Source organism: Grammomys surdaster, unplaced genomic scaffold (assembly GCF_004785775.1).
Source record: "Grammomys surdaster isolate TR1022 unplaced genomic scaffold, NIH_TR_1.0 98, whole genome shotgun sequence".
Lineage (NCBI taxonomy): Eukaryota > Metazoa > Chordata > Mammalia > Rodentia > Muridae > Grammomys > Grammomys surdaster.
Window position 1 is genome coordinate 893,657 of NW_021604577.1, and position 15,120 is coordinate 908,776.

The window sequence follows — 15,120 nt, forward strand, 5'->3', positions numbered from 1 at the left end:
TTCACCCCTGCATCCAGTCCCCACCCATGCACACTGGACCCACCCTCACAGTTCACCCCTGCATCCAGTCCCCACCCATGCACACTGGACCCACCCTCACACTTCACCCCTGCACAAACCCCATTGTCCTCTCACTGCATTTGCAGGATTGAGAGCTTCCTCAAAGTTAAACATTGCCTCATGTGTCTTGGGATCTGTGATGATATACACATGGGAAAAATGAATGAATGATCAAGAGAAGCAGCAGAAGGGCTGGGATAACCAAAGAAATGCATTTTTCCTAGAAAATCCTTGAAAAGGGGCTGGAACCCTGTCTCAGTGGGTAGAGGGCTTACTTGGCGTGCAGGAAGCCCTGGTTTTGATCCCCAGCACCACAGAAGTCAGAAGAGATGAGTCTGGTCTGTAATCCCAACACCTAGGACAATCAGGAATTTGAAGCCAGTCTCTGCCACACCATGAGTTTCAGGCCACCCTGGACTACATGAGATCCTGTCTTAATCATCTTCAGCCAGGCGTAGTGGTACACACCTTTCGTCCCAGTCCTCGGCAGGCAGAGGCAGGAGGATCTCTGAATCCAAGGCCAACCTGGTCTGCACAGTGAGTTCCAGGACAACCAGGGTTACATAATGAGACACTATCTCAAAAAAAAAAATCCTCTGAACTGTCTGTTTAAAGTATTTGATTAATTGCAATTTATTATAGTTATCCTATTCTTGTCTATAATATTAGAAATAATTCTCTATCCAGCTGCTCCCTGTATCCATTTAAAGTGTCTCCCCATCCTTCCTTCCCTGAGTACCCGTCCCAGATTCTTGTAGCCCCTGTCTACTCTCCACTTCTAAGACAAGTTTTTTAAAGCATCTATCTGTAATGAGAACATACATTGGTCTTTCTGCACCTCGTTTCCCTTACCATTATGCTTCCCTGGTTCCATCCATGTTTCAACAGAAGACAGGACTTCTTCTCTTTTATGGTTAAAGAGTAAATAGATGGGCAGACAGACCATATTTACTTCTTCTGTGGTACTGGAGATTGAAGTCAGGGCCTTGAGCATGCTAAGCAAGTGTTCTACCACTGAGCCACACCCCCAACTCCACCTTTCCAGAGTGTGTCAATGTCCATGAGAGTGTGAGTATGGTTCATATCCACAAGTGGGCTAATTAGATCACCATGGCTATTATAGTTGTAGATTGTTTCCCATAATGACTAGGCCAAATTTACATTCCTACCACCAGTGGGACATACTTTTCATTATTTATAGAATGATTATCCTATTATTTCCTAACTATTAATTTATTAAAAAGGATGAGAGGGTGAGTCAAGAGCTTTTGATTGGAAGAAATAGACACATGCAAATAGTTCTCATGAATTGTGTGGTCCCTTTGAAGGCCAACTGGAGAATTGTGAGGTTCCTTTGAGGCTACATTTGGGTAATAAAGGAAGAGCCATATCCCAAAGATGAGTGCCATGGCATCTCGGGGAAAAGCTGCATGGGGTGGCCCGGCGGAAGCAATGAGAGCTTGTTGCATGACAGTCCAGAATGTAACTCCAGAACCCAGAGTTTTCCAAGATCAAGCAGAGCTCTAAAAAGCAAATACTGGGGTTTTTTTTTTGGGGGGGGGTATTGGGGGGAGAGGGGGTTTAAGCAGCAGAGGGCTTCTCTGATATGTGCAAGTCCCTGGATTCAATTCCCAGCACCATAAAATAAATAGCTAAGTCAGCTGTATTGGCACGTGTCTGTAATTCCAGGACTCAGAAAGTTAATACAGAATAACTGCCTAGACCACATAGCAAGACCCTGTCTAAATAAACAAATAACATCCACCTTCTTGTCAGCGCAACAGCTCCTTCATGCTCCCTCATGGAGCTCTTTGGCTATTCCTTGGCTATTCTATTTGTCTACCTGCTGATTGACCCCTGAGCTCCAGTGCTCTGTCTCCTTTTGCACTGCTGAATAGTCAATGTAGTTCTCCTTATCAAATTTGCCAAGACAGGGGCTCCCAGTGGGCTGCTTATATTGAGCCTTCCTTTGTGAGCTATCCAATTAGGAATAACTACACAACCCCAGTTCATTCAGCCTAGGAGTTATGTGTATGGGCTTGGGTAGAGAGGATCCTAGCATAGCTAAAGACATAGCAGGCATTCTGAGAGCCAAGACCCCAGTCTCAGACCATTGATATGACATTAATAAAATATGTAGGAGAAAGACAGAGATTATTGGGAGAGAAATGTTGAGTTTTCATCCCTGACAGTTCTAACTTATTTCTGAATCAGAGATTTCTTTTATGTTGCAAAGGTGGGGCATAAATGTCCGTAAGTCTCATGCCACCATGAGGATGCACCAGGGGAACCCACTTGGGTCAGAGTCAACAACAGATGTTTGTGTGTATGCCATGCTTAGTAGAGTGTCTATGGGGGATGGGGATATGTCTTGACAAGAGTTGAGTGTGTCAATGATTTACATCATTCATTAATTAGGGAATCTACAGGTACAAACATGGAGACAAAATACAAGGTAGGAGTAAATATGCAGTCAGAGAATAAAAAGGAAGGTCGTAGAAAATTTAAATATTAAAGTCCTTTAGGGCCCCAAAACTGTAGCCTTTGGGGTTATTTATCTGGGGAGGTCTCCCCCCACCCCTCATCAGACAAATGTGACTTGCATTGAACAGAGAAGTCCCATTTAAGTTTCTGATACAGTCTAGGTGTCTGGAAATGGTACAGTCTAGGGGTCTTAATCAGGCTTGTTTTCTCTGCCAGTTAAAGAATTTAAAACAGGTAGCAGCAGAAAAATCTCAAACATTACCAACAGAATCAGCAGAAGAAAAGCCATTTATTGGAGGCGAGGAAACACACACATACAGGAGACACACACAGAAAAAGGCCCTCTGCGTTCCAGAGACAGAGCTCAGAAAGATGGAAACTGGCTTTTCTTGAGGGCTGGTCTTTTAAGAAGACATGATTGTCTTTGTGGTTGATTCGTCTGAAATTGCCGTGTGTTCTGTCCTGATGCAGTTGAGCTGTCTGTCAGCGGGAACTGACTGGTGGGAGACAAAAGCTGCCCGGCTGAAGGCTGAGGAAGAAGCTGGCTATCTAATTTTGTAGTTATAAATATGTAGCCTCTAACTCATGAAAAACGGTGATTTAAAGCTACCTTCTGTAGAAGAGCCAGGCAATTCTCAAATGGTCTTGATGGGCAGTAACGGTTTAATAATACTTAGACGGTCTTTTGCAGTTCCCCTAAATTTTTATAATTCTGGGTTTGTTTGTTTGTTTTCGTTATTGGTTTGTTTTTGAGACAGTGGTTCTTTGTGTAGTTCAGTGTAGCCTCGAACTCACGACCTATCTGACCACATGCTGAGATTACAGGTATGTACCACCAGTACCATCTATAACTTTAACACTGGGAAAAATCCACAAACATTTTGTTTCAGTGGGTACTTTTGAAGGGAAAATCATGGTGAAGGTGGTAAGCCACATGTCCAAACAGTGGGAGGAGCAGAAGCAGCAGGTCTCTCTATCTGGCCTGACCACTAATCACGACTTAACAACTAAAATCTGTTCTCTCATTGTTCAGAGTCTGGGTCTGTAAAATCAAGGACTATTGAGCACTACAATTGGCAGGACATTGCCTGTAAGGTCATTTTCAATTTGTTTGCTTGCTGGCTGGCTGGCTGGCTTGCTTGCTTTTGTTTTGAGACAGGATTTCTCTGTGTAGCTCTGGCTGTCCTGAAACTCATCTGTAGACCACGGAGGTCTTGAACTCGCTGAGATCTGCCTGTCTCTGCCTCCCTAATGCTGGGATTAAAGGCGTGTGCCACTACCGTCCAGCCATTTTCAAAAACTTGAAGAGTTTCGCTCCCCTTGCCCCACTCATCCTGCTAGGGAAGCAAGCAAAGAGAGGCAGGGATCCAAACAATCCCTGGGCTGCCCTCCCCCTCTGAGCTCCGTGGCGACTTCCTCAGTTGAGTGCAGGAACCAATTCGCAGGCCGTCAGACTGCACCTCCTCCCCAGCGTCCTGCTCCAGGATGCAAAGCCAGATTGCACCTGCGGCCCGCGGGGACCGGCAGCTGCTCGGCCATCCCGACTGCCCCGCTGCATCAGGGCTACTGGCCGGCAGCCGAGCTTCGCGGGCTCCTGGCCTGAGGTCCACTCCAGCCCCAGCCGCTGCCCCGGGAGCCACCCATTGTTTTCATAAAACACACGCTGCCTCTTTGGGCCCACCCATTTGCCAGTTGTCATGGGCGTTTTCTGTTTTGACCCAAGCAGGGATGCAGAGTTAAGTGATTCTGAGCTGCAGATTCGGTGTGCTGGGGGTCTCCCCGCTGCTGTAGCCTTACTCTGGAAAAGTGCGAAGGCTCACTCTGTTCTCACGGTTCTGTTCCAGTTTCCTGACCTTGGCGAGGTACCAGGTAAACGTTTTCTCTAAGGCTAAAGCCTTGGGTCCTTCATTTCCATTTGGAGAAGCTAAAGCTGTTCTTTAAAAAGTAATACAGTAAAAATAATATATAATAAATAAAAAATAATATAATAAATAAAAAAATAATTCTGAGCTTTCTCAGAATTCCCCAGGGACCAATTGAACCGTACACACACACACCCTTTTTTTCTTCCTCCAAAATAGATAAAGCCACAAACAGAGGCCCTCTGGTTGCTTCTGCCAACTCCAAATGGGCCCAGACCAACAAAAGCCAAAAGTGGACTCTCTCCAAGGAACTGGGGGATAGGGGATGGAGGTGGGGAAAAAATGGGGAGGGACTCAACAATCCATGCCTGCACCTAACAAAAAAAAAGGAAGGGGGCCCAGAGCACAGCCAGCAAGGAGTATCTGAACCAGAGAGAGCTTCGAAACGCTGTACCGAGTACATATCCAATCCTGCTCACCAATGTACCAGAGAATGAACTGGCACTTGGGAAGGGACAGGTCTTTTTGGCTTAAAACCAGGTTGCACGGTATGCTTATGCGGGCGCGGCAAGCGCGCGCGCACGCGCACACGCGGGCAAGCACACACGCACACACACACACTAAATGTCAGTAGCACTTCACCAAATTTATGATAATCCGAAATGCCACTTATCTCCTAAACATATTCCTAAAGGATCAGGTGCCTCCTTAGGTTAAAAACTACTGATAGATAATTTCCTAAAATACAGTCCAAAAGACATTAATTAGGTCTTTGAGAGTATAAATAGGTATTATTAAATGAAAAGAGTTGTGGTCAGAATCATGCTGGGTTTAGGAAATGGTGGGTTCTAAAGGAGAAGAGGATTTTCGATAAAACTTCTCAGAACCTTTGATATTTAAATATGTGTTTTGAATCACAAAGAATGATATAGAATATACTGTCTCCTGAGTGTAATTGACCTGACCATGGGCTTCTTTGTTGGTGGTGGGTTTTTTTGGGGGGAGTGGGGATGGATGGTGGGGATGGATGGGGGGTCGGATGGGTGGGTTTTCATGTTAGATGGACCTCACCTAGGGTGACTTAAATACACTGTGACCTCCAGAGCACTCTTGGTGACTTGTGCACCCAGTGCAATGTGACATCCATGAGCCAGCAGTCCTTTGCGCTACTGCCACTGTTTTTCTGTTGTTGTTTGTTTACGTGATTGATTGGGGGGAGGGAGTGTTGTTTCTTAACAAGATCTCCCTATGGAGCCCAAGCTGGCCCTACTTTGGTCTCCAAAGTGCAGCCAGGCCCAGCTTGCTGTTGAATTTTACTGAACTGAAACCTTAATAACTCAGGCAAACAGAATGTGAAGACAACAGGAAGTTGGCTGTAGATACAGGAAGCCACTGCAAAGGTGGCCTCAGAGAGAAACTGGTGTGGTGAACTCCTGGCATGCGCAGGTGATAAGAGGATCCACAGAAAACAACCAGCCTGGCCGGTGCCTTTGGCTTGAACAGCTCAAGGAAACGAAAATAGCCCAGGTGGCTGAGAGACGCGCACTTGTGTATGAAATTATTCAAATACTGACAGATGGACTGGAGGTCTCCTCTCTGCTGGCCTGGCAGCCTCGGTGTGGAAAGTCTTGCCTGGGAGCTGGGTCACGGCAGCTACAGCAAAATACTGGAAATAAAAGCCCAGACAGATATAATAGCAGTGAGTCACAGTAAACCAAGAGCCATCAGGTGCTCGGGAGGGAAGCCGAAGCCAGGAGACTGAGCCGAGCTAGCAGAGCTAGCCAGGAGCAGGACACCCCTGTGGTGCGAAGCACAAAGAGCCGAGTGTTCCTGTCTGAAGGATCAGGTTTCTCCACGTGGAAGCTGAGGCTGTGCACACAGAACTCAGGCTTTCAAAACTCTGCCTAGTTCTACCTAGGAGGGTGCCAGCCCAGAACACTCATTCCTCCCAGGGTATGGCAGGGACTTTAGGGTCTCTGTTGCTTCCTGAGTAAAACTAGGTGAGCAAGCCAGTGCCCATCAGGGTCCCAGCCCTCTATCCCACCCCACCCCATCCTATCCCCTCACCCCCATTAGGGGCTTGGAAGTCTGGATTCTGCCTTCAGAGGCTCTGTGCTCTGAAGCCTCTCCCTGAGCAGTTTATAAACTGTTGGCTCTTAAAAGTTTTCCAGCTTTACTGGATGGACTAGTGCCTGAGGCCCTGAGCTTGAGACCATAGTTCCAAAGATAGAAAAGATAGGCTCCCTAACCCCTAGTTGTTCAGGTCTGGTGGCCTGGGAGGATCCTATCTCAAGGCTGCTACACAGCCCAGGGTGACAACACACAAATAAACTTGGGTAATTTTTTTCCTCTCTCTCACAGGTCACAGTCAAGCTTATTAAACTTGGACAGTAAACCAATGACTAACCGGATAATTAAAACCACAAGCCTAGGATCTCTGGGGCCTGTTCTCTAGGCCAGTGCCCCTCATCTTTGTGGATTTGTGGATTTGAAACCCTCCATGGTGACTCCACCTCCTCTCAAGGTTGTTCCCCTGCTTGTCCAATGCTTTATCCTGGCTCCCTCCCTGTCCGCGGTAAGGATAGAGGAAACCTAACCCTGTAGCTGAAGCACAGCCCACACTCCCTCCTGCCTGACAAGTTTCCAACAGACTAAAGTTAAAGTTACTCAGCCCTTCCTGCCGGGAGGCGCTTAGCTCTTTCTGTTCCATGGAACTTTGGCTTGAGCGCTCCCTCGATCAGAGCCTCCCAGTTCCTCAAGAGAGTGAGTTGGGAACTTCAAAGGGGCAAGCCACAGCTGAGAAGCCCCTGAGTTGCTTCAAAGACTGTCTTTTCCATCCTGAATCTTCTGGGAGGAAAGTGTCTCCCTCGCCTCCGAAACTACACAAACAGTGAAGTTTACAATGACCTCCAAGGCACTTCTAAGATTCTACATTTAACTTAGGCTCCGGGCCTAAATAGGAGGAGTCTCCACCTGCCTTGTGCATGCTCTGTGATACATCTCCACTGCCTCATGTTCTGTCTGGCTTTCGGTCCAGATTATCCAGTCCATTGAGGGTGGAGAAGGGGCTATACTTGGGTTAAGGAAAGTACTGTGGTTGCAACATGCCCACAACATTCATGTACTGGGATCTTAATGCCTAGTGCAACAGTGTCCAGGTGGCCATTAGAGCTGAAACCCCAGCCCTCGGGAGGCCGAAAGAGGAAGATTCTGAGTTCAAAGCCAGGCAGAGTGACATAAAAAGTATGAGGCCAGCCTCAGCTACAGAGTGAGACTCTGTCTCAAAAAAACAAACAAAAAAGGATGTATTAAAAGGACTTTTATAAGGGACCTTCACAGGAACTTTTAACAGACAATTCCTATGATCACTGGTGCATTAAGTTCGCTCTCTTATTCCATGAGGGCCTTCAGACGTGTTATGACGCTGCAGAAGACCCTAAAGGGCTGCATCCTACGCAACCTGTACATCTTAGTCTCCAGGAGACAAATGCGTTCTTAAAATGTGTGTGTGAGTGTGTGTGTGTGTGTGTGTGTGTGTGTGTGTGCATGTCGTCTATGTGTGGGTGCATGTGTGTGTAATAGTTGTTATTATTGTGTGTATGTGTGTGTAGTTGCTGTTATTGTGTGTGTGTGCATGTTGTCTATGTGTGGGTGCATGTGTGTGTAATAGTTGTTATCATTGTGTGTGTGTGTATGTGTGTGTGTGTAGTTGCTGTTATTGTGTGTGTGTGTTGTCTGTGTGTGGGTGCACAGGTGGAAGTTTGAGGACAACTTTGTGGAATCAGTTCTCTTTCCCCTTCCATTCATTCCTACCTTGGGATCCTGCCAAGTTATTTTTGTTTTTCATAAATAACCCAGTCTGTGATATTGTTTTATTACAGCACAAAAGGGACCAAGACTGGTGGACTATATAACTTTTATATACTATCCTAGAATAGGTTTGTGAATGTTTTAAAATATGGTCAGGAAGGTGGCTTAGTGGGTAGAGAGGTTCCTATGTTAGATCCTCTATGTGGAACAATCCAGGGAACAGCCAACCTGCTGAAGCCTTGGGAGACCTGCAGGCTGTTAAAGACATTTGAGACAAATCTTAAGGAATTCTTAACTGAACTGAAAAGTGTGAAGCATGGCCAGCCTGAGAAGTATCCCCAAGCTATAGAGCTGTATCAAATGTCCCTGCTGTCTGGGGACCACTGAAACTGCCAGCTCAGAGCCTCTTTGCCACAACTGTGTCTTCTTCAATGGATGTGAGAAAGGCAGCATGCTCCCACCCCCCATGAGCAGGGACGGCTGCGAGCATGCTTTCGACTTGGGAGACTGCAGTGTGGTGACCTACAGCAGGCCAGCCACAATGGGTCACCGCCTCTGCAGAGGTAATTTTCTTGTTCTCTTTCACCCAAATGCATACTCCAATCAAAAAAAATAGCATTAAAGTTAATTTTATTTAAAAATTTTTAATTAAAAATTATTTCAATTGAAATTAAAATAATTCTGAAGGTAGGCCCATATTGCATGTGTTCCCTATCAGAGCCCTCTGTTCCCAGGAAGAAACATAAGCTGTAAACTTCACATTCGTTTTCATTCCTGAGTTGCTATGACTTACTAGTCAAAGAAAAAAAGTCACAGTCAAACCATCCATTAAGAGACAAATTTAAGCAAGAACAGTATGAGCTGCTGCCAGCGGCTGATGACAGGTTTTCGGAATGGAATGATATGCCTACCAGGCAGTGATTAAGTACGGTGACAACAGACAATTTAGTGAAGGGTCAGTGGCTGGCTGGCTTATTTATTTTAAAATTGAAACCCACTAATTACTTACTTGAAGTAGCAGCAAATGGTAGCATTGTGGTAACAGAAAGAATCCTACCACTTCCTGGCAAGTAATGAGTATTTCGTTTATGGTTTTCATTGTATTCTAGTTTTCTCAAGTTTGGATGTCACTGAGAAGGAAGCTCTAAGTTCGGGAGGCGCAGCTCTGAGGAGCTCTTCCTTGGCACCTCTCAAACTTGCTACTCCTAAAACGGCCTCTAGGATATTGACTTAGTTACTCTTCTATTGCTGTGAGGAGATACCATGTCCAAGACAACTTGCAAAAGAACGTATTTATTTAGGGGCTTGCTTACAGTGTTAGAGGGGCATCCATGACCATTATGGAGTGACAGGCAGGCATAGCACTGGAACAATGGCTGAGAGCTTACATCTAATCCACAACCGGGAGGCAGACAGATGGAGCTAACTGGGAATGGCAGAGGCTTTTAAAACCTCAAAGCCCACCCCTAGTGACACAGTCCTTCAACAAGGCCACACCTCCTAATCCTTCCCAAATAGTTCCACCAACCAGAGACCAAGTTTTCAAATATGTGAGCCTACAGGGGGCACTCTCATTCAAACCACCATAGATACCTTCTAAGCAATGGGACTAAGCTATGGTCACCCAGGCTGTCCTATTGGTCCAGGGCACACTAGAATCAGGTGCAAACTCATCAGTCTCAAAACTGAAATTCTTTCCTTCATTGCAGTTGTTGTGTGTGTATGTGTGCACATGGTAGTGGTGGGGGCATACACCATATGTGCACATGTGGAAGCCAGAGCTCAATGTCCAATGTTTCCCTCTATTGCTCTCCACCATCCAATAAGGACTCTTATTGAACCTGAAGCTTGCTGTTTTGGCTAGACTGGCTGGATACCAAGTCTCCAGTATCCTCTGCCCAGTTCTGGAATTACAAGTTCAAACAACAACATCCAGTTTGTCATTGTTGTTGTTTGTTTTGTTTAGTTGTTTACTTTATATCCCAATCTCAGCTCCCCTCCCTCCTCTTCTCCTGCTCCCTCTCCCTCCCCTCACCAACCCTCCTCCCCTTCTCCTCAGAAACATCCAGGTTTTTATGTGGAGCTTTGGAAGCTGAAGTCAGATTCTCATGCCTGCACAAAAACCATGTCACCCACTGTGCCATCTCCTCAGGCCTTTGAATTTTTTTCTTGAGTAGTGGGGCCTACATTGTACTTGGATTGTCCGAGAATCCTAATTTATCTCCTCTCTTCCTTCTAGAATGAATGGAGTCTCTACACATCACATCATGTGTCTTGACCACTCACAATGTCAAGGGCAAAGGTTAACTCCTGGAGGTTTTCCTTCTATATTAAGATTCTCAAGAGAAACAGAAGGTAAGTGGATAGATAGATAGATAGATAGATAGATGATTGATAGATAGATATATAGCTAGATAGATAATAGATATAGATGATATACAGACAGACATCATAGAAGATAGATGGATAGATAGATAGACATACAGAGAAAGAATAGAAGATGATGGATAGATAGAAGATAGATATCTATCAATCTGGCATCTGTAAGCTAAAGACCCAGGAAAGCCATTGACTTACTTCAGTCAAGTCCCAAGTCCCTTCCTAAGACCCAAAATATTTGATGATGTACCTCTAGGTCAGGGACTGAAGAAGAGATGTTCCAGTCAAGTCATGAAGCAAGAAAAAGAGAAAAGCGTCCTTCTCGCTTTGTGCTAGCCAAACTGTCACTGAGCTAACAGTAACAGTCCCCACCTGCCCATATATGTAGTTTCCTGTTCCCCAACCATAGCAACACATGTTCTTCAGCCCCTGCCCTGCTTCCCACCTGGCATGTCCAGCAGGCAGTGAAAAGCCAGAGCACAGCTCCCATCACGGATCTCATCCTCTCTGCTACTGAGAAGCTCTCTGGACAGTGGGTCAGTCAGTCAAAAGGCTGGGGAGATGGCTTAGCCAGTAAGCACCTGCAATCCGATATCAGAACCCACAGAAAACCTGTGGGTAAAGGCTGCTTAAACATCAGGGCTAGGGTGTGAAGAGGGCACAGGTAAGGCCCTGAAGCTCACTGGTTATCTAGTCTTGCTGAATTGATGACTTTCAAATTCTGTAAGAGCCTCAAAGTCTGAGAGAGAGAGGGGGTGGGGGGGGAGGGAGAGAGGAGGGAGAAAAGGAGATAGAGACAGAGATAAAGAGACAGAGAGAGAAACAGAGAGGCGGGGGGGGGGATTCACATGAGCAATCAGGAATGACAACCATAGATATTGCTCAACTCTTCACCGGATTTCTCAGGCACTGTATTAGGTTAAGTGACTCAAGGGTACACAGCAGGTTCAGCTGGACAGAGGTTAGAGTACAGAGTTTTTGCCTAATCCAGTGCTTCATCTACAACCTACGAATTCCTGGAGGCATCTACTGAGGGCCGTCAGACTAGTCTAGAGGGTGCATAGTGCACACAAAGGACAGTCACTGGGCTCAGCACAACCAGTGTGATGTCTCGCATGGGCCTTACAGAAATTTGTAGCTCAGCGCCCCAGTTTCAAGTCTCTCAGGCGAGGGGTTCTGTCTCTAGCTCTATAATTACTTCAGTTTGTGTTTGGAAAGGACGGAAGAGGATGAACATAAATGTGGAGACTTCTTTGTGCCTCAGTTTACCTCTTTTTAAAATGGAGGCAATGAGTTCTCTGTGGCTCTACAGGTAGAGGACGTGACCACAGAAAGAAAGCCTATGAAACACCAAGACGGGGGAACCTTTTTGTAACCCACACAGATATCCTTAGAGTCTGGTTGCCACTGCCTGCACTTGAGTAATCCTGGTGTGGAAATACCTTTGTGGAACCTCTCCTTGCCTCCTGTCTTAGAACAAGGGCTTCATGCCCTCTGTTGGGATTCTGGTGAGCTGGTGGAATCCTGCCTGAGGATGATTGCAGATGGAAACCCAGTTTTGCGGGACTGAATGAGGTAAAAAGAAAAAAAAGTCTTCCCTCTCCTCCTTAGTTAACATCGAGTTGCTATGGGCAGCAGGATTGTAGCCAACATTTTACCTGTATTGTCACACTGAATCCTCGTCACAGCCACGGGGAGATAATTACAAATAAAAAAATGTAAATGCCAGTTTAAACAACATGTTATGAGTCTTCCCATTTCGCAGATGTGGAAACGAGGCTCAGAAAATGTTAAAGAACCTGCTCCGTGTCATTACATCTGCTAAACGGCAGGCTCAGATTCGCCTAGATAGTGGAATTTCCAGGAACAAAGCAAGTGTAACCAGGCTGATGGTGGGCCGGTGTCACCATGCCCTTCACCTTTCACTGTGTGATCTTCCTAGTGGGGATCTGAGGTAACTGAGGCAGAGAGCAGAACAGGCGTGGAGGCTGGGACCGCGCTGCTCAGAAGCTCACAGCTTGGACTGCCCAGCCACGCCTGGCCACAGCAGAGCAAGTACCAAGTGTGACATAATTTGACATGTATATTTTTAGTTGAGTCCTGTGTGTATGTGTGTGTGCATGCATGCGTGTGTGTCTGTGTATGTGCCTCAAGTCTGTCCATTCACAGGTAGAGACTACTGGTGAACATCAGGTGTCTTGCTTTATCTCCCTCGACTTATTTTTTTTAATTTTATTTCTTTTTATTTTCTGTGAATGAGTGTTTTGCCTGCATGTATGCAAGTGCACCACATGCATGCCAGTGCCTGCAGCAATCAGAAGAGAGCATCAGATCCCCTGGGACTGGAGTCACAGACAGTTGTGAGCTGCTGTGTTTGTTCTGGGAATCTAATCCAGGTCCTCTTGAAGAGCGGCCAGGGCTCTTAACCACTGAACCATCTCTCCAACCCCTCTCACATTTTTTGAGACAAGGTCTCTCAGTAACCGTGGAACTTGCCATTCCAGCTAGACTGGCTGACCAATGAGTCCCCAAGACACATGTATTTTTGCCCCTCCCCAGTGCTGGGCTTATAAATGCACACACTGCCATGCCCATACATTGGCACTGGAGATCCAAATCCAGGTCCTCATGCTTGCACAAGCTCTTAGCCCATGGAGCCATCCCCTAGTTCCACTTCCTGTCATCTTAACACTACCCCCCAAATGCACACAAACTAAGAGAACTGCTGGTCACCGGGGCCCAGCACCAGGATTGTAAATCCAGTTGAGTTAAGACTGCAAAATCCAGAGTCTGGAGTCAAAGCCGGTTGTCAACCCAGGCCTGTCCTGCACCCTTCTTTTTTTGCTTTCAAGATGACAGATGCTTCTGTGTCCTTCGCCAAGGACTTCTTGGCCGGTGGAGTGGCCTCGGCCATCTCCAAGACGGCAGTAGCACCCATCAAGTGGGTCAAACTGCTGCTGCAGGTGCAGCATGGCAGCAAGCAAATCATAGCAGATCAGCAATACAAGGGCATTATAGACTGTGTGGTTGGTATCCCCAAGGAACAGGGAGTCCTGTCATTCTGGCATGGTAACCTGGCCAATGTCATCAGATACTTTCCTACCCAGGCTCTCAACTTTGCCTTCAAAGATAAATACAAGCAGATCTTTCTGGGTGGTGTGGACAAGAGGACCCAGTTTTGTTGATACTTTGCAGGGAACCTGGCATCAGGCAGTGCCGTTGGGGCCACATCCTTGTGCTTTGTGTACCCTCTTGATTTTGCCCATACCTGTCTAGCAGCTGATGTGGGCAAAGCTGAAGCTGAAAGGGAATTCAAAGGCCTTGGTGACTACCTGGTTAAGATCTACAAATCTAATGGGATTAAGGGCCTGTACCAAGGCTTTAATGTGTCAGTACAGGGCATTATCATGCTGCCTACTTTGGTATCTATGACACTGCAAAGGGAATGCTCTCAGATACCAAGAATACTCACATCTTCATCAGCTGGATGATTGCAGTCTGTCACTGCTGTTGCTGGCCTGACTTCCTATCCTTTTGACAGGTTCGACGTCATATGATGATGCAGTCGGGACTCAAAGGAACTGATATTATGTATACAGGCACGCTTGACTGCTGGCGAAGATCTCTCGTGATGAAGGAAGCAAGGCTTTTTTCAAGGGTGCATGCATGGTCCAACGTTCTCAGAGGCATGGGTGGTGCCTTTGTTGTCTTGTATGATGAGATCAAGAAGTACACATAATTATGCCCTAGGTATTCTCCCCAAGAACAGGCATGTTGTCTAATATACCATATCTTGAACATTCTGGACAGATTCTCTGGGCTTGTCTGTTTTATCAATGGCAACTATTTACCAGTTGAAAAGTGGGAAGCAATAATATTCATCTGACCAGTGTTCTCTTAAAGCCATTTGTGAGCATCTTGTGACACATCCACCCTGGGAAGCATGCTCAGTACAGCATGCTCCCCCGCCCTGAGCCAATTCCTCCAATTGATGATTGTTGGGGAAATCAGAACCTATGTAATTGGCTGTTGAGTTGCCCCCTTTTTCCTGTTTACTCCTGTGTATATAAGCTTGTGGCACAGTTGGAAATACAGCATTTGGTCTCTTCCAAATGACTCCGTGTCTTCTTTTTTAATCCGCAGGCCCTCACCATTAAGAGGAACTAGGTCAGCTATGCTGGCGTAGCTGACAGCCATTTCCATAATGACAATAATGATGAGACTCAATTATATTTTTTATTTCAGTCACTCCTGATAATAAAAAAATGAAGACATAAACATATCCAAAACCAGAAGAAAAAAAAAAAAGACTGTAAAATTGATGCAGTCTCAATCCTCCACATGCTCCCAGCCCTCACCGTCCTTTCTTCAGGTTTACAGAAGCCTTCAGTGTCCTGCTGACTGATGCTCACCTGTTGACCCTCATCCTATGCCCAGCCTGATGCCCATTCCTTCATCCTTGTCAAAACGCACCCAACCAGTTATCCTACCAGTCGTTCTACAGTGCCTTGCTTCTGACTATGCT

At 46.1% G+C, this 15,120-nt stretch overlaps 1 pseudogene; it reads left to right on the plus strand.

Annotated features, from left to right (window-relative positions):
* The first annotated feature begins 12,914 nt into the window (after positions 1–12,914).
* Positions 12,915–14,704, plus strand: LOC114633742 (annotated as a pseudogene).
* Positions 14,705–15,120: the final 416 nt, after the last annotated feature.